The sequence below is a fragment of the Maniola jurtina genome, chromosome 17, assembly GCF_905333055.1.
Source record: "Maniola jurtina chromosome 17, ilManJurt1.1, whole genome shotgun sequence".
Taxonomy (NCBI): Eukaryota; Metazoa; Arthropoda; class Insecta; order Lepidoptera; family Nymphalidae; genus Maniola; species Maniola jurtina.
Window position 1 is genome coordinate 7,795,996 of NC_060045.1, and position 27,497 is coordinate 7,823,492.

Consider the following 27,497-nt stretch of genomic DNA (forward strand, 5'->3'; position numbering starts at 1 on the left):
AACAATCATTCTCTCTGACGCTGCTTGGTTACAAGATAAACATAGACAGTAGGTACTGTAGAAAAGGCGCAACAAAAATGAATGATTAAATAGTAATCAGAATGGACGCTAAGGTCCCAGGGTACAGGGAAAGGCCCTTTTTAATCTCATTAGAGAATACAGAGCTTAAGAGGGGTCTCTCCGTCACTCGTTTCATACAATCGTAGTTCCAATTTCATTTGAATATCAAGCAACCAAATTCCATGAAATTTTGCAGACATATTCTAGAAACTAATATCTATGTCTGTGGTTTTCCAGATTTCTGTTAAAATGTTCGGTTTCAAAGTTACGCGGTCTTAAAAGTTTTCATACAAATCTTTGAGCCTCTGTAATTTTAAAACTACATATTTTTAGAAAAATCTAAAACACCACAGACACAGATATTAGTTTCTAGAATATGTCTGCAAAATTTCATGGACTTCGGTTGCTTAGTATTCAAATGAAATTGGAACTACGATTGTATGAAACGAGTGGAAACGAGTGACGGAGAGAGCCCTGTTAATGTACCTACCTGTCAAACTCGCACTTCAAAAGAAAATCCCATTCCTGAACCTACAATTTATACGTAACTATATATTTTACTTGATTTTCACTCTCAGAAATACCTAGGTAACTCCCAAAACTATGATACCTATACCCGCCAGGCCTTGGTAACGTGAACGAAAGATACGTCAATTCCAAATTGAGGCAAATTACTTTGCTGAGGAAAGAGACGTAAGAACTTTGTGAAGATACGGATAAATCGCACATAGATCAAATAACTCACGTAACAGTCGACTGAAAGTTAAAACTAAATATATAGACGGAGGAGTATCTACTAATTTAATAAAATACGTTATAAATATTAAACGTATTAGTCAGCATCTCAATGTAGTAGATTTACAATGGATTTATTAGACCATGTCGGATTACAAAGTTAAATTACGTAGCAAAACCCCACGCAGAACCGGCAATGCAATATTTTACAAGAATCGCTCAGGGTGGACTTAGTAAATCCAGTATCATTTTTACGTAAAACTATTATTTACAATAAGAAATAAAATAAATGTAGGGTAAATACGTACTCATTTGATGATATAATATTATGGATCATATTATGTGATGGACATGGTCGCTATGGACCGCAAGAAAATTCAGTGTCACTCAGATGCTTGGAATATCTCGTCGGCCAAAATTAGCGTACCAACGTACATACCCATTTAATTAAAATAGCCTTTGATATGAAAACTCGAAAGAAGATGGGAATATAATATACTTAGGTACGCAATAAATCATTAATAATACAGCGGAATGGACTCAATTATACAGAAATATTAATTAATCTTGCAGACATAGCTGTCATAGAACAATCTAATATTCTCGATAGACTCCAAGTCTAAACTAAACCCAGTATGACCTCTATGACCTTCATCAAGGTCAGATCGTAGTCAGGTGTAGGTACCTATGTATTAATAGTATGTATGAGATCTAAGTTCTAAGCTGATTCGCACCTTCTCAAACCCTTCATTGTGTCGTACAGTAGTGTCGTTAAAAGTGGGAGAAAAATGCTTACACCTGATCATAAGAAACACGTGAGATTGTACCCAAAGATTCAAAGCATCTTTTCAGCTTACTCAAAGATGCAGTACCGTTTTACCGTAGATATGCGGATTAGAAACGAGGAAACGAATCGCTGCGTAGTTGTCCATTAAATATCGACTAAAAATGTTGTAAGGTAAGTGATGTATCTGCACGGTGATGCGTGATGGACCAAGACCCCGCGAGGGCCAGACCTTCGTCATTTTATAAAAGCTGAAAGTTTTCCTGCGTATTGTCCTCAACACGCATGGAGGAGCGATTAGTGACTATGAAGGCTGCGGTGCCCGTAACACAGGTTTCCCTAGTACGGGTGTCAAAGCACTCCATCTGGTATCACAGTTATCGTGTTTACTTTTAGGGTCTGCTATTTTTAAGGAGTTCATTTATTGTCAAAACTGTTTTTTTTGGCTTAGTAAATATATTTATATTTATATATGTATTTATAAAGTTTTGATCATGGCGACATTGGCGGTACCAGTTACCGGTTGGGCACGGAACCTTTGAAAAGAAAGATAACGATCACGATGATTTTCTATACTTATCTACTCTTGTTACTAGGTACAACAGCTGTTCCAATTAGTATCTCTCTCCTATCTATTTTCTACATCATTATAAATCGACTACGAGTATGTTTCAATCCAACGCGGTTGACCATAACGGGACTTGATGTATTGAATTCTAAATTTTCCTTTACCTTATACGCGGTATGTCTCAATAAGTCAATGGCACGCGGCATGCGGAACAGGCCTAATTTATGAGAGGCTGTGTCTCATGCAGCGATTTAAATGTTCCACTAGATGTGATTCCACTAGACACCGACGTTCGTTGGAACATGTTGTTACTATGAAGCGCCTTATCTAGTGGAACATTTATATCGTTGGCCTCATGAAATTCAAATGAGACTTCGTGATGTTCACCTGGCGCTGTGACACATCGAGTGAGGAATACGTGCTAGGCCATATCACTGGACTTGAGCCAGTAGGATTTAGAACTGGACAGTATACTTACTAGCCTATTTGGCATCAACTATTTTAAGGTTGAGATCCACAAAAGCCAATTCCTAATTCCGTGTTGACATCTACAGAGCGGCACCTACTTTGACTTTGTTCAGACTGAAGACCATGTTATAAAGAGACAGACTTATTGTATATCTTTACATAAATCTGTCTTGTTTTAATTATATCTCGCCCTCGTCGCCCTAAGATGCTTACTTGGATTCTGGAATGAATTGTCTAGTTTAGATACATCATTATGTACTATTAAGTATCTCCATTACAATTTTTTTTAACTACAGCTATCTTATACTTGCGCTTGACTACAATCACACCTAAAACAAGTGACAATGTAGTATACGATGGAGCGCGCTTACCTAGAAGATGCCTCTTCTTTGAAGGTATCAATATTTAGTAGCCTGCGGCGAAAATGGAAGCCAATGTTGTTATAACGGAGCTTCTATCTTCTTATGGTGATCGCATACGACGAGACGACCAGCTAGAGGCGCAAAAGGTACCAGATAGCGTGGCGTCAAAATTGAATCTATAGGGTCCATCACAGAAATACTTAATACATAGGTCAACTCGTAATATAAGATGTGTTTAACTATTTATATTATGAATAGTCTTAGTATATATTGTATATATTGTTTATTATAATATTTCAGAATGTTATATAGGGTCTATTTTTTGCTGCACCAACCCGTCCTTTCCTAGTTCCTCTCTTCCAAAGCTTCTCTGGTAGGGAGATTGCTTTAGCGGCAAGATCTTTGCACTTTTTTAAGTTTTTGCCCACAACTTTATCCACGATAAATAAATAATTGTTAGCTTACAGCACTCAAGGGTAATGCAACTATGTATTAGTGAAAGAATTTTTATAATCGGATCATTAGTTCCGAGATTCCTACATAGGAAATCACAAACTAGCTTTTCTGCATAACGAGCATAATATTTTCATGCGTACTAGGTGCCCTTTGCTCGTGAGCCTTTTGCGCCTTTTGCGCTTCCTGCGGGTTTTGCGGCCGTGAAGAGCGTGTGCGGTCATCTTTATACAATCTTAGCTGTAGAACATCGATTAATGATGTACATTTTTTGCCAGTCTCCTCAATAAGTCAACGGCAGCCGGCGTAAGGCTTAATTAGCGAGATGAAGATTCCTCATGAAATTCAAATGCGGCTCCTGGATGCTCACCTGGGAACTGTGACAAATTGCGCGCGGGGACAAGGCGTTTGGACTGTTAAGGTATCTGTGGGCTTGGTATGAAATTTTACAGCATGGCAACGTTGGTACGAGTAGAATTCGAGCCTCGAAACACTTCAACGTTGAATTAAATGGAGCTGAACTGCCTAGTTTTGAAGCTTAAGTTTCAAACAATCATATCATCATGATCATCATGATCAACCCTTTGCCAGCTTGCTACTGAGCACGGGTCTCCTCTCAGAATGAAAACAGTTTAAGCGATAGTCTACCACGCTGGCACAGTGCGTATTGGCAGATGGCCTCGCGAAATTAAAATCGATGGTACGGAATTTTTTCACTTTAAGTCAATGAAATTAAAGTCCATATTATTATTATGACGTTATTGTGTTTCGATCTCGAATTCTATCAAAATCTCATACTAAGCACATTGAACGTTGGAATTAGGTACATAGAAATAAATGTAGGAGAACTTAAGAGAACAGGTTTTAATTAAGGTTGAAGAAGTTTTGGTTCATTCTGGAAAGGGAATATTATCACTGATCTAATATCGTGCATAGTTGGAGTTGAAGTAGGAATAATTATGTAGATGGTATAGCCCAAAGCCGAAATGCCGGCACATCGCGATTGGTCCAGAAACTGAAGTTTTAGCTAAGTATTAATTAAGCTTTCTGGGCATTCCTGGGGATTGCCAGGACAATTGCGATATACCGGCATTTAAGATTTGAACTGTAACATAGAATATCTATTAAAGTTACCTAGATACTTACCTCTAATTATTAAGTATGGGATAAAGGAAACTTATTTAATTTATCTCGTAAGATTTTGATATAAAATTATTTCCTGAACATAATATTGTCTACTGGTGTTTTTCCGAGAATCCATACTAATCCATGCTAATAAGTATTATAAATACGAAAGTGTGTCTATATGTCTGTTACTTTTTCATGGCTATACGTTTAACCCATTTTAACGAGTAAGTACAAAAAAATAGCGTCATCTCGTAAACGGACCTATGATAGATAGGTAGTAACTTTTTGTCGGAAAATTAAAGAGTTCTTACGGGATTTTTAACAATCTAAATCCACGCAACGATTATTTCATAAAAATGTTAATAAAATAATATGTGAGCGTTGTCGTCACGACTTGAATTGCAGCAGTATAGTACAATAAATTAATTCTTTAAAGGAATTGTTTCAACATTGCAGTTAAAATGCAAATAAGTAATTTTTACCTAACGTTAACTTAACATCGTAAGCCAATTAAAAACGTTGCTATTAAAGATTAAATTTAATTAAAGTTTAAAGAAAGGCAGTTTAACAAATCAAAGCCTTTAAAACTTGGCCAAGTGCGAGTCGGATTCTCACACGAAGGGTTCCAGCGGAGGATGGGACGCGGGCGACGTGCGCGTCCCAAGGTCGGGGGACGCACTTCGTTGGTGCGTCCCGGAGGTGCGTCGATGGGGACCGAGCAGGTCCACGGTGGAGGGTCTGCCTTGGCAGACGTCGCTGGCTGGGTCGCGGTTGTTTGCTTCGGCCGTTCCCGTGACCCAGTCGCCAGGCGACGCGCAGTAGCGCCGCTGGGGTTTAGTGGGTATTCCGGTCGCCTCTCGGCCGGCGAGTCCCACATACCCTCCCTCCGGGGGGGATGCGTAAATGCATTCCCCAGCGTCAACAAAAAAAAAATTTTCATAGCAGCCATATTATATTTATTATTTGTTGCTTAGCGGCTATTCTATTGCCGCTATAATAAAAAAAAAATTTAAAAATGGCCGCCATGAAAATTAAAAGAAATAAAAAGTGTTATTTCTTGAACAATGGTATGGAACTCTTCGTGTACGATTCGCACTTGGCCGATTTTTTTTTGACGCTTACAGCTGGAACCTTTGAACACTCAGGCGATAGCAGTCAGTGTGCGCCTGTGAGTGATTTCAGAATAATCTCAAATATGTACAGTACAACCAAATTAATAATGCGCATAGAAATATCTTCGTTTCTGTTCGGCAACAGTCGTATGGTACGCATGATATTGACTCCTATTTGTTTATAACAAGGTGTGCATTGTTTAGGGTTTAGCGAAGATCTGCATGCGCATTATTAATTTGGTTTACCTATACTCCAATACTGAATAATCAGTATTGGATTGGTAAGCAATAAGCCTAGCCTATCTGTACACCTTCCGGGAATCGATAATTAGATTCCCTGAAGTGGTTCGTGACACAACCTGTATGTATATTAATTACCCGCCCCGGCTTTACACCGGTAGCTTATTGCGTTTTTCGTAGTGATCTCAAATTTTTTTGAAATAAAATAAAGCCTATGTCAATCAGGAATAGCGTAGCTTTCTAATCGTGAAATAATTTTCAAAATTGGTTCCGTAGTTCCAGAGGTTATTCCCTTTAAACAAAGTTACAAACTTTACCTCTTTATAACATTAGCATAAATTGGACGTAGGTACCTACTAGGTACATAATATTGCAAATTATATATATAAATAATAGGAATGTATTACCACTCTAAAGACTAATACAGTCGACCGAAAAATCTAGCCGCTTTCGTTTTATTAGTCGTTAGGGTACAATTAAATAGCAGTACAGGGTCTAATGATGCCAGCCGAACCAAATACATCACAAGCGTAAGGTTACTGTATGGTTTTCTTAGTCACTGTATGTATTTGTATGTGTGTGCGCTATTTAAGGTCTAAAATGGCAGTCAATCTTACAGATACAAAATAAAATAAATTAGTACATATCGGATGTTAAAATTTCTTTTCGTTCAATCATCGGTGAAGTTCTTATAGTGTACAGGGACTTTTAAATCACGTCTGACCGGATAGGAATGTTTGCGTTAAGAGGGGTCTCTCCGTCACTCGTTTCATACAATCGTAGTTCCAATTTTATTTGAATATTAAGCAACCAAAGTCCATGAAATTTTGCGGACATATTCTAGAAAGTAATATCTATGTCTTTGATTTTCCAGATTTCTGTTAAAATATTCGGTTTCAAAGTTACGCGGTCTTAAAAATTTTCATACAAATCTTTGAGCTCCTGTAATTTTAAAACTACATATTTTTAGCAAAATCTAAAACACCACAGACACAGATATTAGTTTCTAGAATATGTCTGCAAAATTTCACGGACTTTGGTTGCTTAATATTCAAATGAAATTGGAACTACGATTGTATGAAACGAGTGACGGAGAGAACCCTGTTAAGCCTATCTCAGCAGCTGGGTAGATGATATCAACGTAGAACTGTAGACTGATTATTAGGTAACTGCTTGTTAGCTGCACTGAAACTGGAACGGGCGGCTAATAAACTTGATATTACACGCAATTTGTGTTCAGATAGTCATCACTTTAGACAATTTATTCTCCTTGATCGAAATGATGACAAGGTGATCGCATACTGAGAGACGACTTGCAATATATTGTGTTAGAATCAAAATTGCCACCCTAAATCGGCAATGCCGTACGTGACGGGGTTTCAGTACTGAAATTACGGGTGACATCTGCATCATATTATGTATTTCAACCTTAACGATCGCATGATATTAGCTGTTAAAGTGAAAGTGAAAGTGCAGAAATGACCAGTATTTTTTGCTAAATATTCAAAAATATGCGTATCTCACTCTTTGCATCTATTTGCGGTATTTATTGGATCTTGCAGCCTTGTGCGTTGTCCTTTAGATTGAATATCTTTCTCCGATTGAGCATTATTATAAATGAGAGGCGACCAACAATAAGTACCAGAACCAAAATTGACACAAAAGGCGCACGTGACGATTTTCCAATACTGAAATTACGGCTGATATATGCATCAAGTTTCAAACTTAACGATCGTATGATATCAGCTATTGCACAGGTAAAATAAATATTCAAAAATATGCTTCTGATACTCTTTGCAACTTTTTGCGGGCATAGTGGATCTTGCAGCCGTGTGCGATCTCCGTTATATTGAATATCTTTCTCCGATCGAGCAATATAATGAATTGTGTCAAACCTACACTATACGTCCTTTCCCAATATTTTTGTAAAGGACATATTTTAAAGGAAAAGCTATAAATAAAACAATAACAAACAAATGCACAGATTGACAACCAGACTTTCGCGTGTTTATCTACTTACCTAATAATATTAGACTGGATCGCATGTTATTAATCTTTTTACTTAATTAACACGACGTAAAATTTTCTCAGGGAATATCAAGATGCCTTTACATCGCTTTTTAAGATAGCCGACTCTGTAATGAAGAAAGTATGGTTTAATTTTTCCTTTTATATTATACCTAGCTGATGCCCGGACTTCCTCCGCGTGGATTTAGTTTTTCAATTTTCCGGGATAAAAAGTAGGCTATGTCATGTTAATTTGATATGATGGTCTCCAGCAGTTTAAGTATTACCATGCAAAAAATTATGTCGATCTGTTGCCCCTTTGCCCCATTGTAAAGTGCCCCTTTGCCCCATTGCAAAGTGCCCTTTTGCCCCATTGCAAAGTGCCCCTTTGCCCCATTGCAAAGTGATTGAAGGGCAAACCAACAAACAAACACACCTTTGCATTAATTATATGGTATGGGTAGCGAAAGTGATATACGATAGTGCTTCAAAAAGAACTTCTTTGCAGATATTTTAGTACCCAGACCACCCAAACTCAAGAGAATCAAAAAAATTTACTTTGCAAGAAGTATACTTTGCCAGCTGTCAGTCGTAACTCTCCTTCTTTAAGTAGGTAGATATCTACTAAACTTAATAGGAGCATAAATTATGTGCACACCTAGTTTCCATAGTTGCGAAAATATTACAACAAAAATCTCTTCGTTAACGAGTGTGAACTGAAAACGCAGCAAACATTATCCTTTGTATTTACTTCACAAAACTGGCAAATTTGTAACTCATGTTTCACAATTCCCTGAAAAGCCGTGTGGAATTAAACGAGACGACACGTAGACAAAACCTAGCAATTAATTATAGTACGAAGGTTTAAGGAAGAATTAATTTGCGAGTTTCCACGAAAATTTAGTTTTGGCTGCATGCCTTACTTTTATTAATTACAATCAAAGAGCAATCTACTCGACACATTTAGATTCCGTAATTAAGTTCTTCGACATACATAGAAAGACAGTTTTCTTAGTATTAAAACATGGTTATGCTTAGGTAATTGATAAGAACTTAACGTTCGTATGTTTTAGTCGCTAAGAATTAGGTAATGCCTCGCTACAAAACCAGAATGAATTATATTGTCAAAGCAAGTGATTATCCTTATCAAACCCAAATACCGATATCGAAGATCAAATATCAAACGCAGGTAGGTAGGTATATGTAACATGATCAAGGTAGAGAACACCGAATAAATTATTACTTTACAGTTAACCCAAATATCAAACCCAGGACCTACCTGACATGATTTCGTATTATTATCATATCCTGTAATCCTACTCTATCATAATCGTATTAAATTTTGTAATGAAATCCACCAATGTTCCAAGAGAATTGAAACTTATCAATACACAAAAAACTTAAAGTTACCGTCTATCTATGACAATTACTACCATAGAATTTATAACTCAAAATTTAAAAACCCCCGACACAAAAACCTCTATAAGAAAACTAGAAAAGAGCTGATAACTCTTAAACGGCTGAACCGATTTTCTTCGATTATAGCTAAGAACACTCTCGATCAAGCTACCTTTCAAACAAAAAAAAAAAACTAAATTAAAATCAATTAATTAGTTTAGGAGCTACGATGCCATAGACAAATACACAGATACACACGTCAAATTTATAACACCACTCTTTTTGGGTCGGGGGTTAAAAAAACGTAGTCTCCTTCATGAAGAAAGTGTTCAGGTCTGAATAGAATTAACCAATCCATTCTTGTAATACTATAAATGCGAAAGGGTGTCTATCCGTCTGCTAGTTTTTTACGGCCTATCCGCTTAACCGATGTTGACGAAAGTTGGTACAGAGATAGCTTGCATCCCGAGAAAGAACATAGGCTACTCTTTATCCTGGAAAATCAAAGAGTTCCCACGAGATTTTTTTTTTTTAAATATATTAGCCATGTTAAATAACTAATCACCTTTCCTCTCCAACTAAGCGTCAGGCTTGTGCTAGGAGTAGGTACGACAATAGTGCAACGGGCGGGGTTTGAACCGTCGACCTTTCGGTTTTCAGTCCACTCCTTTACCGGTTGAGCTATTGAGATTTTGAAAAAACTTTAGGAAAACGCGAACAAAGTCGCGGGCATCTAGGAGACAAAATAATCCTTATGGTAGAAATTCAACTCGTTGGGCCAGGGAAGTCGTCAAATGTTAGCATAACTCAAAAAGAGAAATTGAGCGCACACGAATATCCAACCGATATCAGCCTTATTGATTTAGATACGACAATGAACACTGATTTAGAGCCAATTGCTACGCGAATACTAACTTCGAATTCTGCCACCGAACAAGCCTTGAGTGCGAAATTTAATATCAAATTACCAAGTAATAAAGACCTTCCGCCAATAGATATAGGATTCAAAGTAACGCCTACAATGTGATTTACGTCATTAGTAACTTTAATGGATGCCTAAACATGCTTCGGGGGACATTTCTAGGGCATGGTTTTAAATAGGAAATCACAGCTTATGTTGCAGAAAAGTTTACAATCAATGAGTTTGTTTTTGGTAAAAGAACCGTTGTCAATAGCAAGCCCTCCTACTTGATGACGATAAAATGAGGGCACCCAAATCCGCTCCAATTATGAACTCAAACAGAAGTTTCTCTTGTTTAGTATCTAATCTCTACTCAAAATTAAGCTTTTCTGTTTTGAAATAAGGTTTGTTTTCAATTTAAAATATTTCAATAGTATTATTTACTGTAGCATAAGGTTATGCAAATCGTTTTTCGCACGCTACTAAGTTTATATATTATATATGTATAAGTTTATATAGTTTTTATTAGTTTTTTGAGCGCTTAGGTCATCAAATATTTGAACACACGTAGTTCGTTTGTAATCTTCTATCTCGTAATCTTTTCATGGTGAAGTCATCTCATAATAATTAATTTTTTACCATTATAATATATTATGTAATGTTTTACAAGAAAATCCTCACGGCTTTAATTTTATTCTCATGCCATTTTCATAAAGATAATAATTAATCATACTCATTCGTAATATATTTATTATTTTATAACCTTTGAGAACATCATGGAGAATCTTAACACATACTGGTTTCTTCAACATATTTTCCTTCACCGTTAAAGCAAATTTTATTTGGTTTTTTTAAATAAAAATTGCGAGCAAACGAGCAAGCGGGTCACCTGATATGATTACCGCCGCCCATGAACATTTGCAGTACTAGAGGAACCGCGAATGCGTTGCCGGCCTTTCAGGAATTTGTCGGCCCATGCTTTGAATAACCCATCTTGTAATCTAATGACAAGTGAAAGTTACAGAAACTAGAAAAGAGCTGATAACTTTTAAATGGCTGAACCGATTTTCTTTGATTATAGCTAAGAACACCCTCGATCAAGCCACCTTTCAAACAAAAAAAAAATTAAAATTAAAATCGGTTCATTCGTTTAGGAGATACGATACCACAGACAGATACACAGATACACACGTCAAACTTATAATACCCCTCTTTTTGGGTCGGGGGTTAAAACACCGCAAAAGAGTGTTTATTGAAGAATAGAAAGAAGAAGAAGAATATAAATAAAAGCTTTAAGGTGCATTCCCGGGATCGAACACCCCGACCCTCGTAGAAGGGGCCGACGCGACGTCTCAACTATTAGGACGTCACCGCTTTTTACTTCACATCTAACTTCTATGTTGGTGACCACTTTATCTACGCTTTATCCAATCCAGTTTTGATACGCATTCCAAATACGTATTGCTGCAATGTTTATTTAATTGAAGTCTCATTCAAATACGATTGGTGACATCGCTGAGTGCCTGACCGATACATCATCGCACTCAGAATCCTTGATTAGTCATGAATATGCATACCGTATCTCGAATACAGTCTAGTGATTGATATAATAAGAGTTACTTTAAATATTTTAGTATGAATAACACCTACTTGTTTATAGTGATGTTCAAACTGTGCTGAAACTACTTATGGGGACATAGGCTATTTTTCCCCGGGAAACCAAAGAGTTCCTTTCTAGCAGGATTTCAAAAAAATCTAAATCAATATGGACGATGTTGCGGACGTCATCTTAAGTCAGACTCGCTGAGGGTTCCGTACTCGCTCGGGTAATTTATCGAGCAAAATGCTCGATAAATCAAAAACTATTATACATAAAAATAAATAAAAATCTGTATTAGAATGTAAAGGTAAAGCCCTTTTATATGATACCCCACTTGGTAAAGTTATCTTACTTTGAAAATTGAAACACGTTTTAATTTTTTTTTAAATGATGTAACCACAAATTCGCGGGTTTCAGATTTATTCCTGTACAAGCCGATACCCGCGACTTCGCCCGCGTAGATTTAGGTTTTTCGAAATCCCGTGGGAACTCTTTGATTTTCCGGGATAAAAAGTAGCCTATGTACTAATCCAGGATATTATCTATCTCCATTCCAAATTTCAGCCAAATCCGTCCAGTAGTTTTTGCGTGAAGGAGTAACAAACATAAACACACACACACACACACACACACACACACACACACACACACACACACACACACACACACACACACATACACATACAAACAAACTTTCGCCTTTATAATATTAGTGTGATGTGATTTGTGCTATTAGACCTACCTACCTGCTAAATTTCATGATTCTAGGTCAACGGGAAGTACCTTATAGGTTTCTTGACAGACAGACAGACAACGAAGTGATCCTATAAGGGTTCCGTTTTTCCTTTTGAGGTACGGAACCCTAATAAAATAACAAATAAGGTTATAAAGTGTAAGTAAATAAAGCTTAGTTTGAGTTGTTATCTAAAAACTCTTCGCGCCTTTACTCCAATTTACTCTACAGAACTTTAGATGCCTGTTTCGCTATACGATAAAGAAAAATATCGATGTTCTCATTGCGCATTCAATCAAAGAGCATTCTCTAAATTTTCTTTCGACTGCAAAAGAGTTTACTAAAAATAAAAATTACTTAAGTAGGGTAAAATAAAAGTTCAAGTCTTCATTAAAGAATGTCAGAAACGTTCATTACGAGTAACTCTTGAAGCGAAGGTTTCGTGAATCCGATTCGTATTTTTCACCCTAAAGTAACCACAGCCGAAATTGGCTGTACAATGGTACGGCGTGGTACAACTCATTCCTTTGGGATTGAGTTCAATCCTTTCATTTCCGACTCTCTTTCCTCTTGATCTATTCATTGCTTTAATTCAAAGTAAAATACTAGCGTTTAAAGCGAATAGGATGGAATTAATTTGTTTCATGTTTGTGGTGACGGACGGTTTTGAAGATCTTTAGAAATTTAGTCGTGTCAAACAATTTTTTTGCAAGAGCCACACTTTGGAAAACTTATTCAAAAACACTTGATGTAATAATCCATACTTTCACAATATCGATACTGATACATATTATGAATGCCATAGTGTCTGTCTGTCTGTCTGCTAGCTTTTCACGGAACAGTTTGACCGATTTGTTTGTGTTTGTGATTTGTTTGTTTGTGATTCTGTCTAATGAGAATCAGAGTTTGATTGGTTAATACTTACTCAATTAATGAGAATGGAGCACGGATAAGTATGGAGAAGTCTGGGAGCGTGCTGAGAAACTGCTATTAAAAGCTTTTACCACTTCAAACTTTACAAACACATACGAATAATTCACATCTACGGTGGTTATACAAGTAGGTAAGTCTGACTAATCCGGCAATAAATATCAGAACTGCACTAATGTAATCCTGACTCGGGTTCGGTAAGTAATGTAAACTCAAGTTACGAACACCGCTATTTCGTGAAACCGAAATTCTGGATTCAAAGATAATCTCGGTTGATTTTCCACTTGGATAGATTGTAAGCGTCTTGGAATTGCCTTTGTTAATCCATAGTGCTAAGGAAAGGGGAAATTGTGTTCAGAGCATCAATGGATTTGTTAACAATGAAATTCCTAGACTGAGTGGCCGAAATAATTTTAAAATATTTATTGAATAGTTTATTTTTAGGGTTCCGTACCTCAAAAGGAAAAACGGAACCCTTATAGGATCACTTTGTTGTCTGTCTGTCTGTCTGGCAAGAAACCTATAGGGTACTTCCCGTTGAACTAGAATCATGAAATTTGGCAGGTAGGTGGGTATTATTTATTAGGAAACCGCCTTTCAATTGGTGAAATGATCTATATGATTACCTATTGTTGATATACGAGGAATCTACATGTGGAAATGACGACTGAATTTTCCTTAAGATTGTCTCCGTAACTGCTTTGAGTCCTCACCTTTCTGTTTACCACAATAGTGCCACTTAACAATTTCTTCTAGGGAGTTCTCTTGAAAAAAGGTGATATTTCAACGTCAATTTAAAACTAAAGCTACAAGTGTTCTAACGCGCCCTGGCATCAGAAGAGGCCCACAACAAACTCAGCTGGTTTTATAATATAAGTATAATAAGCGATGGGTTCTCTAATCCTTCCACATCGACTCAACTAAAAATATGATTTCGACCTTCAGATTACGATTATACGTGTAGATATTATAGGATGATTAGATTGGCGTAGATAGTAGATATCTAACTAATCCTGTAATAGTAGAAGACATTTGCCCTGTAGTGGTTATTTTATCGTTTTGGGAGAAATCTCTCACAAAGTGGGAGGAGTAGAAAGTGGGATGGAATCCTTTGTCTCTGTCAAAGCTTTATTCGTCATCAAGAATACATATTATAGCTTCAATTACGGTTGGTGAGAAATTATTTCCTATATGTTACCGGTTTTTGTTTTCCTCTCAAATAAAGGTGCCCACGCACTCGAACTGAACTGCAGCTGACTCCAGCCACGACGCGCGGTAGCGACGCGCGGTAGCGACGCGCTACGCGGTACGCGCGTCGCGGCTGTGGAGAATATCGTGCGGGACGCTGCCGCGACGCGCAGTTCAGCTGCAGTTCAGTTCGAGTGCGTGGGCACCTTAAATCGTGAGTTCCAATATTTTTTCCGTGACACACGAATATAACTCATCGTCAAAATACATGTATTTTTTGGTATCTTTTATATTGAAACCTCATAGTAAAAAAGCTTTGAAAGAAGGTTTTTTCCTTTTGGGTATCTTCCATATTAAGCGCCGAATATTTGTCTGGCCTACTTACCTAAAGGTAAATATTGGAAAGTAGGCTGACAATTTTTCCTTACCTTTTTAGGGATCCGTACCTCAACATAATAACATAAAAGGAAAAAAGCTCGCGAAAAGGGTTGAACAGTCGTTTGGGAAAAGTATTTTTGAAAAAATCTACTAACATTATGTTTACAATTTAAAGTTATTTCAACTAATGAATAAATAAACTATGTCTAAACTTAAATTGTTTTATAATAATTAATCTTACCTATTTACGCACAAAGTTGTCGTTTTTGTGTTAAAATAGGAATCTTTTGAGGCTCACAAGTTCAAAATCAACATTTTTTCTCAATGTTTTATGTATCAATAAACATAGATAATGACGAGACAAATCGATGTAATACTAAGTTTTTAGCGTAAATTATCAATTAATGTAGTGATCACCCTCCTATCTTTGTATGAAGAAAGCACCGGAATGCAAAATCCCCCGAAAAAGCCAAATCTGTACAACATGCAGCACTTTGCATTGTAAGGTCCTCCTTTCCTTCTCTCTGAGTATCTCCTGTCCGGCTAGCATGGGCAGTAGATAAAAATTATATCCCCGATTATATCCACTGATATCTATGACATCAGTGGATATAATCGGGGGATATAATTTTTATCTACTGTCCATGCTAGCCGGGCTGAGGATACTCCGGTGTCGGAGCGAAACGTAGGTCGAGTGTGTTCTGGTGGTGTTGCGTGGTTGGTACTTGGCGCTTGCTTGGTGGAGCTTTTCCTGTATGTTTAGCAGTGGGAGGGCGGGCGAAGCATGACGCATGCTGCATGTTGTACCATACAAAGCCTTTTTAAAATTAAGCTTTTGATTCCTTGTATATTATAAGTATAGCTATTCATATAAAGAAAATATTATATTGAAGACCGTTTCGATTTACAAACGAAAATACGTTCACATTGTGCTGTTGTAATAATATTCCTTTATATTTTTCTAAGACATGGATATCTTCAAGTAACATTGCACATTGTTAAAGGTTTCTGAATACATGCATTGTTATTTAAATCCATGCACCTGTAAAGAGAAGACAAACTTCTCAAAATAAAACTTTCCGATCGGGGTTCCATACCCGAAGGGTACCAACGGGACTCTATTACTAAGCCTCCACAGTCCGTCTGTCCGTCTGTCTGTCAGTGAGCTGAATCTCGTGAACCGAGATAGAGAGTTGAAGTTTTCACAGAATTTGTATCTCTATTGCCGCTATAATAACAAATAATTAAAATTTCAAAATGGCCGTCATGAAAATTAAAAAAAAAATTATAAAGTGTTATTGGTTGTATGATAGTTCGGAAACCTTCGTATGCGAGTCCATATTTTGACTGATTTTTTTTAACTTGTCAGTCCATTGAGAAAAAAATACTTTTTAAATGGAATCTACGATTTTGATATGCATCCAGATTTCAGCATAAAAAATATTAAATTAAATATTTTACAAACACTCATAACGAAAAAGTGGTGATAGCCTATTGGTTCAAACGTTGGCCTCTTATTTGGCGGGTCGGGGGTTCGATCCCGGACACACACTTTTAACTTTTCAGAGTTAAGTATGACCGTTTTAAACAATTAATGTGAAAGAAAACATCGATGCCTGAGAGTTCTTCATAGTGTTTTCAAAGATGTGTGCAGTCTGGCAATCGCACTTGGCCAGCGTGGCGAACTATGGCCTAAAGGCTTCTCATACTGCGAGGAGATCTGTTCTCAGTAGTGGGCCGGTGACGAATTGATCATGACGATGATAATTGACAAGCAAATATGTATGTATGTATGTATCTATATACTTTATTGCACCACAAACACAACTAACAGGTTACGAAAAAAAGAGAACTTAAAATGTACCTACTTAGGCACAAAAAGGCGGTCTTATCGCTAGATCACTAAAATATAATATCACTATAGCAAAAACTAATAAATTCATGTTTCCAAATATGGCTCGTGTTATGTCATTCAATATCGATGTTTTGATCATTATCACGAGTGAGAAAAAATATTCTCATCATTACGCCAGACGATTGTTAAGAGAACAAATTACCATGTTCAGGTGTCATTGAATTCATGCAAATGTTTTTAATTCCACCTTTTGTTATTGTGCCGGTTGAATCTTGTTTTAAGAACTAATTGAGATTTAATCTTCATCATTATCATCTCAATATATCTCCGGCCCGCTCAGTATGAGTCTCCTCTCAGAATTAAAAAGTTTAAAGCCATTGTCCACCATGCTGGCTAAGTGCGTATCGGCAGACTGCATACAGCTACGAGAATATTATGGAAAACTCTAAGGCATGCAGGTTGCCTTACGATGTTGTCCTTCACTATTAACGCATTGAGACTTATTCCCGTTGTACCCGTTAACGGGGACACGGCTAACGGGGACAACGGGACTACACGTTAAATAAATGCCTTAGGTATCTTATACAATCTCATAAAATCTTTGTACTTTTATTCTGGAAACATAAACACCGACTATTATGGAAAAAAAAAACACCGAGAGTTTAATAGGCGTAGGTATATCTAATCCTGTTTTCAAGAAGATTTTCTGTTTCAATAAGAGTATTATCTTAGATAAAATAAGTTAGGAAAACTTCCTCGGCCATTAATCTATTCTTGAATTATTTATTAAAGAGAAAATAAGATGGACAGAGCAGAGCAAGTGAAAGTATTTTTCAGAGCCCTTTCTCTAGATTGCTCCGATGAATCTTTGATCAAACAATTATTATCATTAAAGATGCCTAGGTGCCCTCATTCTCAATGAAATCTTTGAAAAGATTTATTTCTTTCTGAAGAAATCGTGTCCGTTTATCTTTTCTTTTTGCTAAGACATTTAAAAGTACTTACTTATTAGATACCTAATTAGCTTTGAGGCATATCGCCGTACCGCCGCTATGTTAAAGTAAATAATGCTTACAATCCATTTCTAAATGCGAAAGTGTGTCTGTTTTTATGTCATTTTGCTAGCTTTTCACGGTATGCTTAAACAATATTGAGGAAAAGTAGGACAGCTAGTACAGAGATACTACCTAATTTGCATCTCGAAATCAACATAGGCTATACTATTTGTTCCCGAATATAATCGAAGGTTTCCCACGGATTTTTTTTAAACCTAAAGCCCACATGGACGAAGTCGCAGGCGTTACCTAGTATATGATATTATAATTTATATATATTTATTTATATATATTTTTTATTTTTTATAATGTAATTATGTTTCATATACCTATTATTTAAGTATTTGTATGTATTTATTATATCTGTAAAGTCTGTTGTAATATAAAGTTTACCTGGCGCTCCACAAAAATGTTGTGGACGCTAGTTATTGATATACATGTCACAGCCAAAGTAATAAATCCTGATATTATATATATTATCTAGTCATTATTTATAATGTCTACCCAATTTAGATAAACTGATAATTGACACAGAATTAATCACATTAACTAGCAATTTTATATAATTTCTTCGAAGACTTGGATGATGTAATAAAACAAGTAGGTACTTACAGGTAAATATTATAAAATTATATTTCAATTTGCCTTATGCATACCTAACTATATGTGTAGCAATATTATACTGTTTTGAGACTTATTTCGTGGTTTAATGACATAATTATGTATTATAACGGGTACATAGGTTAGGTTAGGTTAGGTTAGGTTAGGTTAGGTTAGGTTAGGTTAGGTTCAAAGTTAGACCGTATTTATTACTTTGGCTAACTTTGAACCGCTATTATGAATAATATCCGGATAAAGTGATTAATTTATTACATTGTCTAGTCAATTTTGATATTATACATAATGACCAGTCATTATGTATAATAGCTATTTAATCACTATGACTGTAACATACATATCGGTCATGTAATAGTTTGTAAGTTAGTATATATAAAATGTTAAATATGTATATTGTTAGCGTCCCTTAATAAATAAATAAATAAATAATAAAAATATAATGGTTGTTTTTTATCATTTTGGTAAGGAAACCTAAAAAGATGCTGCCTCTGCACTTTGGCTTTGGCTAAAAACATTACATAGGTACATAGTTTTTGCGCAAACGCAACTTTATATGTACTTATATTACGCACGAAACTCATTTGGTTGAAAGGCAAAAAGGCATATTTAAAGCCCACGGCAGGATGAAACATTTGTGGCGTCAAATAAATTTAATTTTGCCGGTGCTTTGAGATAGGGAATTTCATTTTTATATTTGACGCCTCTCAATATGGATCAAATGGAATATTATAATGAAACCTATATGTATAAGTTTTATTTTCTAGAGTACAAGCTTGCTGTATTACAATGTGGATTACTCAAAATTCAGATTTTTGACATAGATACCTTGTACCACTTTATGGCCATAGGGCGATTACTGTTCCGAAGTAGTCATAGAATTAATTGTATCCTAGCTTACGCACTAGTTCCGACTTCCGTCATCCGAGTTCTCTCCGTCATCCGTGAGAATATCTCGGATGTGCCTCGGATTCAAATCGGACATATGACGAAGATATGTCAAAGATGTCCACTGGATAGCTTGGATTTGGATCAGAGGTCGGATTAGTACGTAAGCAATATCCAAGATCGGTCCGAGTTTTTTATATCTATATTTTCACGGACTCCGATCGGATGAGTGCGTAACCGCTCTAAACCCTTTTCATTCTGAGATGAGACCCGTGCTGAATAGTGGGCCGGCGATGGGTTTTTCATGATGATGTTGAATCCATTTTAAGGTGACGTCTATAGATGCGGTACGTGGGGCACAGTAAATCTAATAACCACCCATGTTTTCATCTTTCGTGACGTATACTGAATCTACTTATACCTACCAAGTATTACATCATAGCCTTTGCATCATTATAGACAGTGAAGTTATGATCTCATACCTACTTGTTTAACTACACAAATTATCGAAGTAATCATCCAGTGAAAATGTATTCCTAAAAACCTGAATTAGGTACACGTGTATACGTAAGGTACAAGTTAATGATGATATTGATGATGTAAGCTTATTTATCTTCAGAAAGCGATACAAGTTAGTACCATAAGAAAGGCCTCTTTTGAAATGGCGGTTTTAAATTTGAAAGGTCACATCAAAGGTTCATAGAAGAAAAAGGTGACTGGCTGATATATCAACACGCAGGCCAAAGCTCAAACAACTGGACGAATCGGGCTGAAATTTATATTATTTTAGCCCGATTATAGCCCCGGGCGGGGTATGACGTCCGTATCCGTTATGAAAGGATTTTTGAAAATTCAACCCCTAAGGGAGTAAAATAGGGGTTTGAAATTTTTGTAGTCCGAGCGAATGAAGTCGCGGGCTTAAACTAGTCCTCTATAAAGGCATGGAACCCACTCCCAACGGTCTCGGATTTAGAGTTCTGAGTTTAGAGTTCTGCGTACAGCGTTCATCTTTACTTAATCACTCGGTTAAATAAAAGCATTTGTCTGTGATTTGTTACTAGCGAACTGGAAAATCAAGAGATCGTTAGTTGAGCAGTGCCTATAACTGTAAGCAAAAAGCATATATTTAGAAAATATTTAGATGAAAGAAACCTGCGTGTTTTTATATTTGCAATTTGCTGAGTGCTCTACCGTGAACAGTAATATTGCAAAAACCTACTTCTCAATGTAGTTACTAATATTTATTTTACTTATTGTAGATGCCCATACAAATACACTCTTTTAACATAGACAGCACTGCCACAGATTTGAACGTGCAACTTTCTGGGTATATGCTCTAACGACGAGCTATCGCGATTGAAACTTGCAACAATTTCGACAAAACTAGAAACAATTACATTACGTGAACGTACGGATAGGTATCATGTAGGAAATTAAACATTAATTATAATCCATTTAAAAATTCCGGTGAAATCAAAACAAACGAGTACCGGTTCACGCACATACACAATTTATAACATTTGGTAGGTGTACAACATATAACAAAAATATTCTACACGATGATTTGTACCTGAAAAACTTGGAGTCATTTCCCCGAAAACGTTTGATTTGATGACCCTTAAAATCTTTTGAGAGTCACGAAATGAAACGTACGAAACAATAATGTTGCTTTAAACAATTAAAACAGGACTTTGATGTCACTGTGGAATTTAATATAACGTCAAGGAATTTCGGAAACGCGACTGTTATATAACGAAAAATTTAATTCTTATCACGTTCTAAGTATAATATAAATATTAAAGCATTTGATTAGATTTGATTATATATATAGCATATATTTTAAAACATAATATTCAACACGATGCCTTCATACCTGAAAAACTCGTAGTCATTTCCCCGAAATTCAGTTCGCTGAAAAAATCCTTTTAAGGGTCACCAAATAAAACGTACGAAACAATAATGTTGCGTGAAACGCAATTAAAACAGCACTTTGGTGTCACTGCGGAATTTAATATAACGTCAAGGAATTTCGGAAACGCGACTGTTATAATATAATGAAAAATAATTTTCGGTTCAGAGTGTATACCTGTTAACTCATAATTTAATTCTTATTTAACTGATATAAAGAGTAATACTAATAAATAATATAGCAAAAAACAATAACAGTTTATAATTTTATTATGTAGTGTGGTTTTTCTTATAACATTTAAGCATTTACCGTTAACAATGCCTCATTGCTAATATTTAGATTTTTAAAAGAAAAAGAGTTATCAGATTTACACTCTAAGCCGACTCACGCAGCAATTTCCCGTTTGTTTACGTTCCGCGATGTCAGAGAGGAGGGCGACACACACTCTCCCTCCGAGCGCTCATTTGAAACTGACAAAGCAATGAAAATTGTCCGACATTGCCGGCCGGCTGTGGAAAATGCTTTTCGCTATACGTAAAATATTCAACGGTGATAATTTTATGTTATATTCTTAGGAGATGGTATACTAGTACGCTAGATGATGTTCGTGACTTTGTCTAAGTGAGCTTAAACTCTGGCTGGAACTCATTGATTTTCCGGAGAAAAAGTTACCCTATTTTTTCTGTGGGAGTCAAGCTATCTCTATACAAATATTCGCCCAATTCGGTTAAATAGAGGTGCCATGAAAAATCACAGACAGACAAACAGACAGCGAGAATAGCAGACGGACATACATACACACTTTCACATTAATAATATTATCTAGTATTTAAGTATGTATTTTATCAATTTAAACAATAATTTCACAAAAAAAGTGTAGGAGCTATTGCTTTTATGCTGTTTTAAATATGGTTGATAGAGTTATGAGTCACCAACATGCTCGGACGGTTCGAAATAGCCTAAATTTGTAAGTAGACCATACAACCATAAAAATACAGTTGCCCTACATAATATTATTTCGGGCTCTCCGCCTTCTTAGCAAGGGATTTGGCGCTTAAATACACCCTAATGGCAATGTCTTTCTAACCCTGAATCTACATAAAACATGATTTTGAATAATTAATTGGATCTACAGAATTGATGAATCAGTTATTATTGTGACAGTTATTACACAAGTGCACGTAATGTTATCAGTCACGAATATAATTTGAATAATTTGCATGCTAATGATTTGTCGTCCATTAGCTTTGAAACATCGTTCTTTCCTGTAGAGATGCCCGCTTTCCTAGTTTCTACAGTAAGATCGCATTCACGCATTAAGTAGAAATTATCATTCATTATCATCGTTATCATTAAGAGGGGTCACTCCGTCACTCGCTCCATACAAATGTAGTTCCAATTTCATTTGAATATTAAGCAATTATAGTCCATGAAATTTTGTAGACATATTCTAGAAACTAATATCTATGCCTGTGGTTTTCCAGATTTCTGTCAAAATATTCGGTTTCAAAGTTACGCGGTTTTAAAAATTCACATACAAATCTTTGAGCCTCTGTAATTTTAAAACTATATACATATTTTTAGAAAAATCTAAAAAACCACAGGCACAGATATTAGTTTCTAGAATATGTCTGCAAAATTTCATGTACTTTGGTTGCTTAATATTTAAATGAAATTGGAACTACGATTGTATGAAATGGTGTGAAACGAGTGACGGAGAGAGCCCTGTTAATATTTAAATGAAATTGGAACTACGACTGTATGAAGCGAGTGACGGAGAGAGCCCTGTTAAGATGTTGGTAGATGAAGTAAGAAGCCTCTCAGTATAAACTGTCTGCCTGTTGCATATTCCATAACTTTGGCGTTCAGGTTACTTGAAGCTCTATTACTCCATTTTCGGTCAAAGTCCGAGAACTTGAATAATATGTTATATTGCACATCCGAAGTCGGAAGGCTGCGCATTGATTTCAGAGGGTGCCATTTATATGGCTTCCGTTAGGGTCTATTCAGACTTTAAAACACTAAATTCCTCTCCTTGTCGTATTCCGCATTACTGAGGGTCGTCACCCCTTTTCCATTATTGTAAATTATTTTGACGATTCCAAAGCACTTGTATCTATACTAATAAATAAAATTGGAGTGTCTGTCTGTAATTTCGAAATAACTACCACATATTAAGGTCATATTATGGTTATTTGAACGATACCATAACTAATCACACGTTTTTAAAATTTTTGTCTGTCTGTCTGTCTGTCTGTTTGAAAAGGCTAATCTTCGGAACGGCTGAACCTATTTTAACGGGATTTTCACATACAAGTAGAGGATTGACCAGGGTGTAACATAGGCTATTTTTTAACTGACTTTCAAGAAGGGAGTTGTGTTTTTCTACCTATGTACACCAAAATCTCCGAGATTTCTGAACCGATTTGCGTCATTTCTTTTTTAATCGATAGAGGAACTTTGCGACATTGTTTCATAAAAAATTTGGATTCCAACTCCTCAATCCTGATGCTGCAGGGGATCTGACCAATCCACGCGGGAGAAGCTGCGGGCATCAGCTAGTGCTTGAATAAAAATCTATTCTATTCTATTCTGTAATACATAGTAGAATAGTAAGAGTTTTCTTGGGGTACTAATGCGGTGAGCCCCCAGATCCTTATCAGCATACAGAGTACGAGATTTGTATACTTAGGTTTTTCCTTAAAAGTTAATGATAATAGTAACCGGGACCGATGCTAACTGCTTTCCGAGCCACGGAGAAAACGAATAGGTCAAGTTCCTCCAACGTCGGTCACCCATCCAGTTACCGACTTGGGTCAACTTTGTTTTACAGTCACATCTAGGCCACATGTCCTACTAAATACCCTACTGAAAACAAATACTGAGTGACCAGAATAATAATTGTTCGAAAGGCCACTTCACTTACTCTATTAAAACACAGGTCAAAGAAAAATGGCTTCTTTTATTTTTCACATATTCGTTTATCTGTATTTCGCAGGCTACATAATCGTGAAAAATGCCTTCAAATCCGTTAACCGGCTTAACTGGTTTAAAAAGGTATTTGCTGACTTTTTACAATATAGAGACTTAAAAATAAAAAAATTATTGCTGAAAATAAAGCTTGCCTTTTACTGGATGTTAAAGTGACATTCTTTCTCTGTTATAAGCCTCATTCCTCAGGGTCGTAACCCCTTGCATTGAGACTTTCTTGCGAATCATATTGCGCCATCGCATATTTTTCTTGACATGTAAAATATAAAAATAATAGTTTACTTTATAATACAAGCTTCAGGACCAACGCCTACAGACGGAATGGAGTGTTGGTACGAGTAATTTTTTAAAGAACTTAATCTCAATTATATGCTTTGACATAGGACTTAATGGACAAGAAAACATAGAGAAGATTCGAACAATGCGCAACGCGCTGCCTTCGTTATGCCAAAGTTACTTTTCAGTAACTTTGGCGCTGCGCCTCGATTGCACTTTATTCGGACGGTGTGCGTTGAGCATGGCATCATGACTGTCGTTCATGTAAATACTTGAGGATTAGAAAAACGATAAACTGCCGAACCTAAAAGGAAAGAATATACCTACTTATTAAGATAAATCCTAGGACTGAAAAAGAAATAGGTACCTTTTTCCATCTGTGTGAGTCCTTAGAAAAAGTTGACCGCATTATATCATCCACCCGCTGCGTGTTAGCTTTCTACGCGGCTTCAATACTGAATTACGAATACGTATTCTTATTCGCAATTGTATGGTATGAATTGATTGCTTTATTACGAGTAAGAAAGTTTATGATTTAAGTTATTATGAGCACAGTTTGGCCTACTTTGGAATTGCTCCGATTTATGTATGTAGGAGTTACGCCTAGGCGTATGTAGGACTTTATACCCTTAAGGTACTTAAATAATACTTTATTAATTATTATGTTACGTAAAATCTTATACGTATTTATTAAAATTAAATATATTAAATTTACAATACAATTTAAAAAAAACTAGGTACCAAAAATCCCGTGGGAACTCTTGGATTTTTTGGGATAAAACTAGTCTATTTCACTCGCCAGGAGTTTACAAGTGCAAAAAATCACATCTCTCCATTTTTCCATTGCGATGTGATTGATGGACAAACCAAACAAACTTTTTGATTTTTAACAGACATTTTCATTCATATCAAAACTTATTCGCCTTTCCTCACCTATTATACAATAATATTGCATTGAATTAAATAAATGAATTAATTTTATTATGCAGCGGAAAATTTTTCTTCCTCACCCAACTAATATACTGTATACCAAATAAGAAATGTATCCCATCCCAGCGTTACAGATCTCTATCTCACTGAAGTAAAGTTTGAATTTGTATAGCAAATTGTTTGACCTCAGTAAAGGCAGAGGTTATTGCGTTTGTTGGTTCATTTCTTCCTATTCAAACTAATAAGGGTCCGTGGGCTGTTAGTATAAACCCTTTGGCAGGTGTTGGTTGGAGGACGAGAGCTACGTTATTAGATTTTGGTAGCGAAGTAGATAGGTTTAGACCATCGTTGTACGTCTTTATTATTGTATAGTAAGCTAGGGAAATGGCTTCATAAACCTTTATTTATTTTAGTCTTGACTTATTTTTATTTAATTTAATTTAAGGTTATATTCAAACACCAGTTAAAATGGTAAAATGTATAAGGCTCATCAGACATTATTTCAACATATTGTACCTGCATTTTATTGATTATTGAATAAATCATTCATTCATTTATACTAAATTAATTGTTAAGCCTTCGATAGCCTTTGTCTGTAAAAAATTTCAAGCTTTTCCCTGAATAAGAAAAGTGAGAGTTTCAGTGATATCTCGTTCAATAGGTATTTAAAAATCATGAGGTGTCATAGGATTTGGATAAAAATACCGTTTACAAAATAATGACTGTCCATTTTTTTGCATGACTACGGAACCCTACCATATGTGTGTTTTAAATTTTGTCACACACTTGACCAGTTTTTTCAAAAAAGCGGAGGTTTTCAGTTCAATTCAAAGAAAAAGATCTCATTGAATTCATATTTAAGGTTTACTGTCTCAAAAATGTATCAAGTGTAGTTCAGCTATAAGTAAGTGCATGTTAGTTCGTATTTTGTTCTTTTACGCTTGTAAGCGATCAATGACTCTGTGATCAAACCATAAGCATCGCCGGCTGGCCTTCTACTAAGCATTTGTCTGCTCTTATCGAATGAAGGGTTTAATAGACATATTCAACCACGCTCGACAAGTACGGATTGGCAGACTTCATACATCTTTGAGAACATTATGGAGAACTTTTAGGCATGAAGGTCTCTCACGATGTTTTCCTTCACAATTTTTTAATTTTCGGCCATAAGATTGTATGGAAATTGATAGCGTTAATAATTAATAAAGTAACAAGTGTAAATTAAAAATTTATAACACCCCCGACAATTGAAGGTTACAGTTACTAGAAAAGAGCTGATAACTTTCAAACGGCTGAACTGATTTTCTTGGATTATAGCTACGAGTAAGAACACTCTCGATCAAGCCACCTTTCAAACAAAAAAAAAAAACTAAATTAAAATCGGTTCATTAGTTTAGGAGCTACGATGCCACAAACACACACGTCAAACTTATAACACCCCTCTTTTTGGGTCGGGGGTTAAAAAATGTACTCAAGTGTGCCACACTGCATTCATACCGCACTGCGTCACGTCTCGCTACGCATAGGTAAACTCGTACGGTTTATATTAATTACAATTCGTAGGTTTGGAGTTTTTCGAGTGACATCTCGTAAGAATTACATAATAATTGCAGTTCTGAGGAACAAGCACGAAAGGGAATAAAAATTTAATAAAGACTAGCTGATGCTCGCGACTTCGCCCGCCTGCCTTCACAGTTCCCAGTTTCAATATTGAGTCGGTTTCGGTTACGCGGGTCCACGCATTGCCGCACAAGGACAATATTCTGCTACTGGAAAAAACATCAGGGGTTTGGTTTCGCCTGGAACTCCGGCTGAATTTGTAAAAAAATGAGAGCTCTATTTACCTACCCCGTATTCTATTTTCGCATTTACGGGTTTACGTATTATCATGCCCTGAAATACGGGGTGATAAATAAAATACGGGGCATCTGGC

At 36.1% G+C, this 27,497-nt stretch overlaps 1 protein-coding gene across 3 annotated transcripts in view; it reads right to left on the minus strand.

Moving 5' to 3' along the window:
• LOC123873606 (rap1 GTPase-activating protein 1) overlaps window positions 1–21,825 on the minus strand; it is a 375,763-nt gene extending 353,938 nt beyond the window's left edge. The window contains exons 1-2 of one of the 3 annotated variants that reach the window (XM_045918516.1): window positions 21,756–21,825; window positions 21,332–21,457 (exon numbers count right to left, since the gene is read on the minus strand). The gene's annotated coding sequence lies outside the window, so the exon portion shown is untranslated. Of the gene's footprint in view, window positions 1–21,331; window positions 21,500–21,676 lie in introns of all 3 variants that reach the window. The other 2 variants (XM_045918514.1, XM_045918513.1) reach the window with 2 other exon arrangements.
• Between the last annotated feature and the right edge of the window lie 5,672 nt (window positions 21,826–27,497).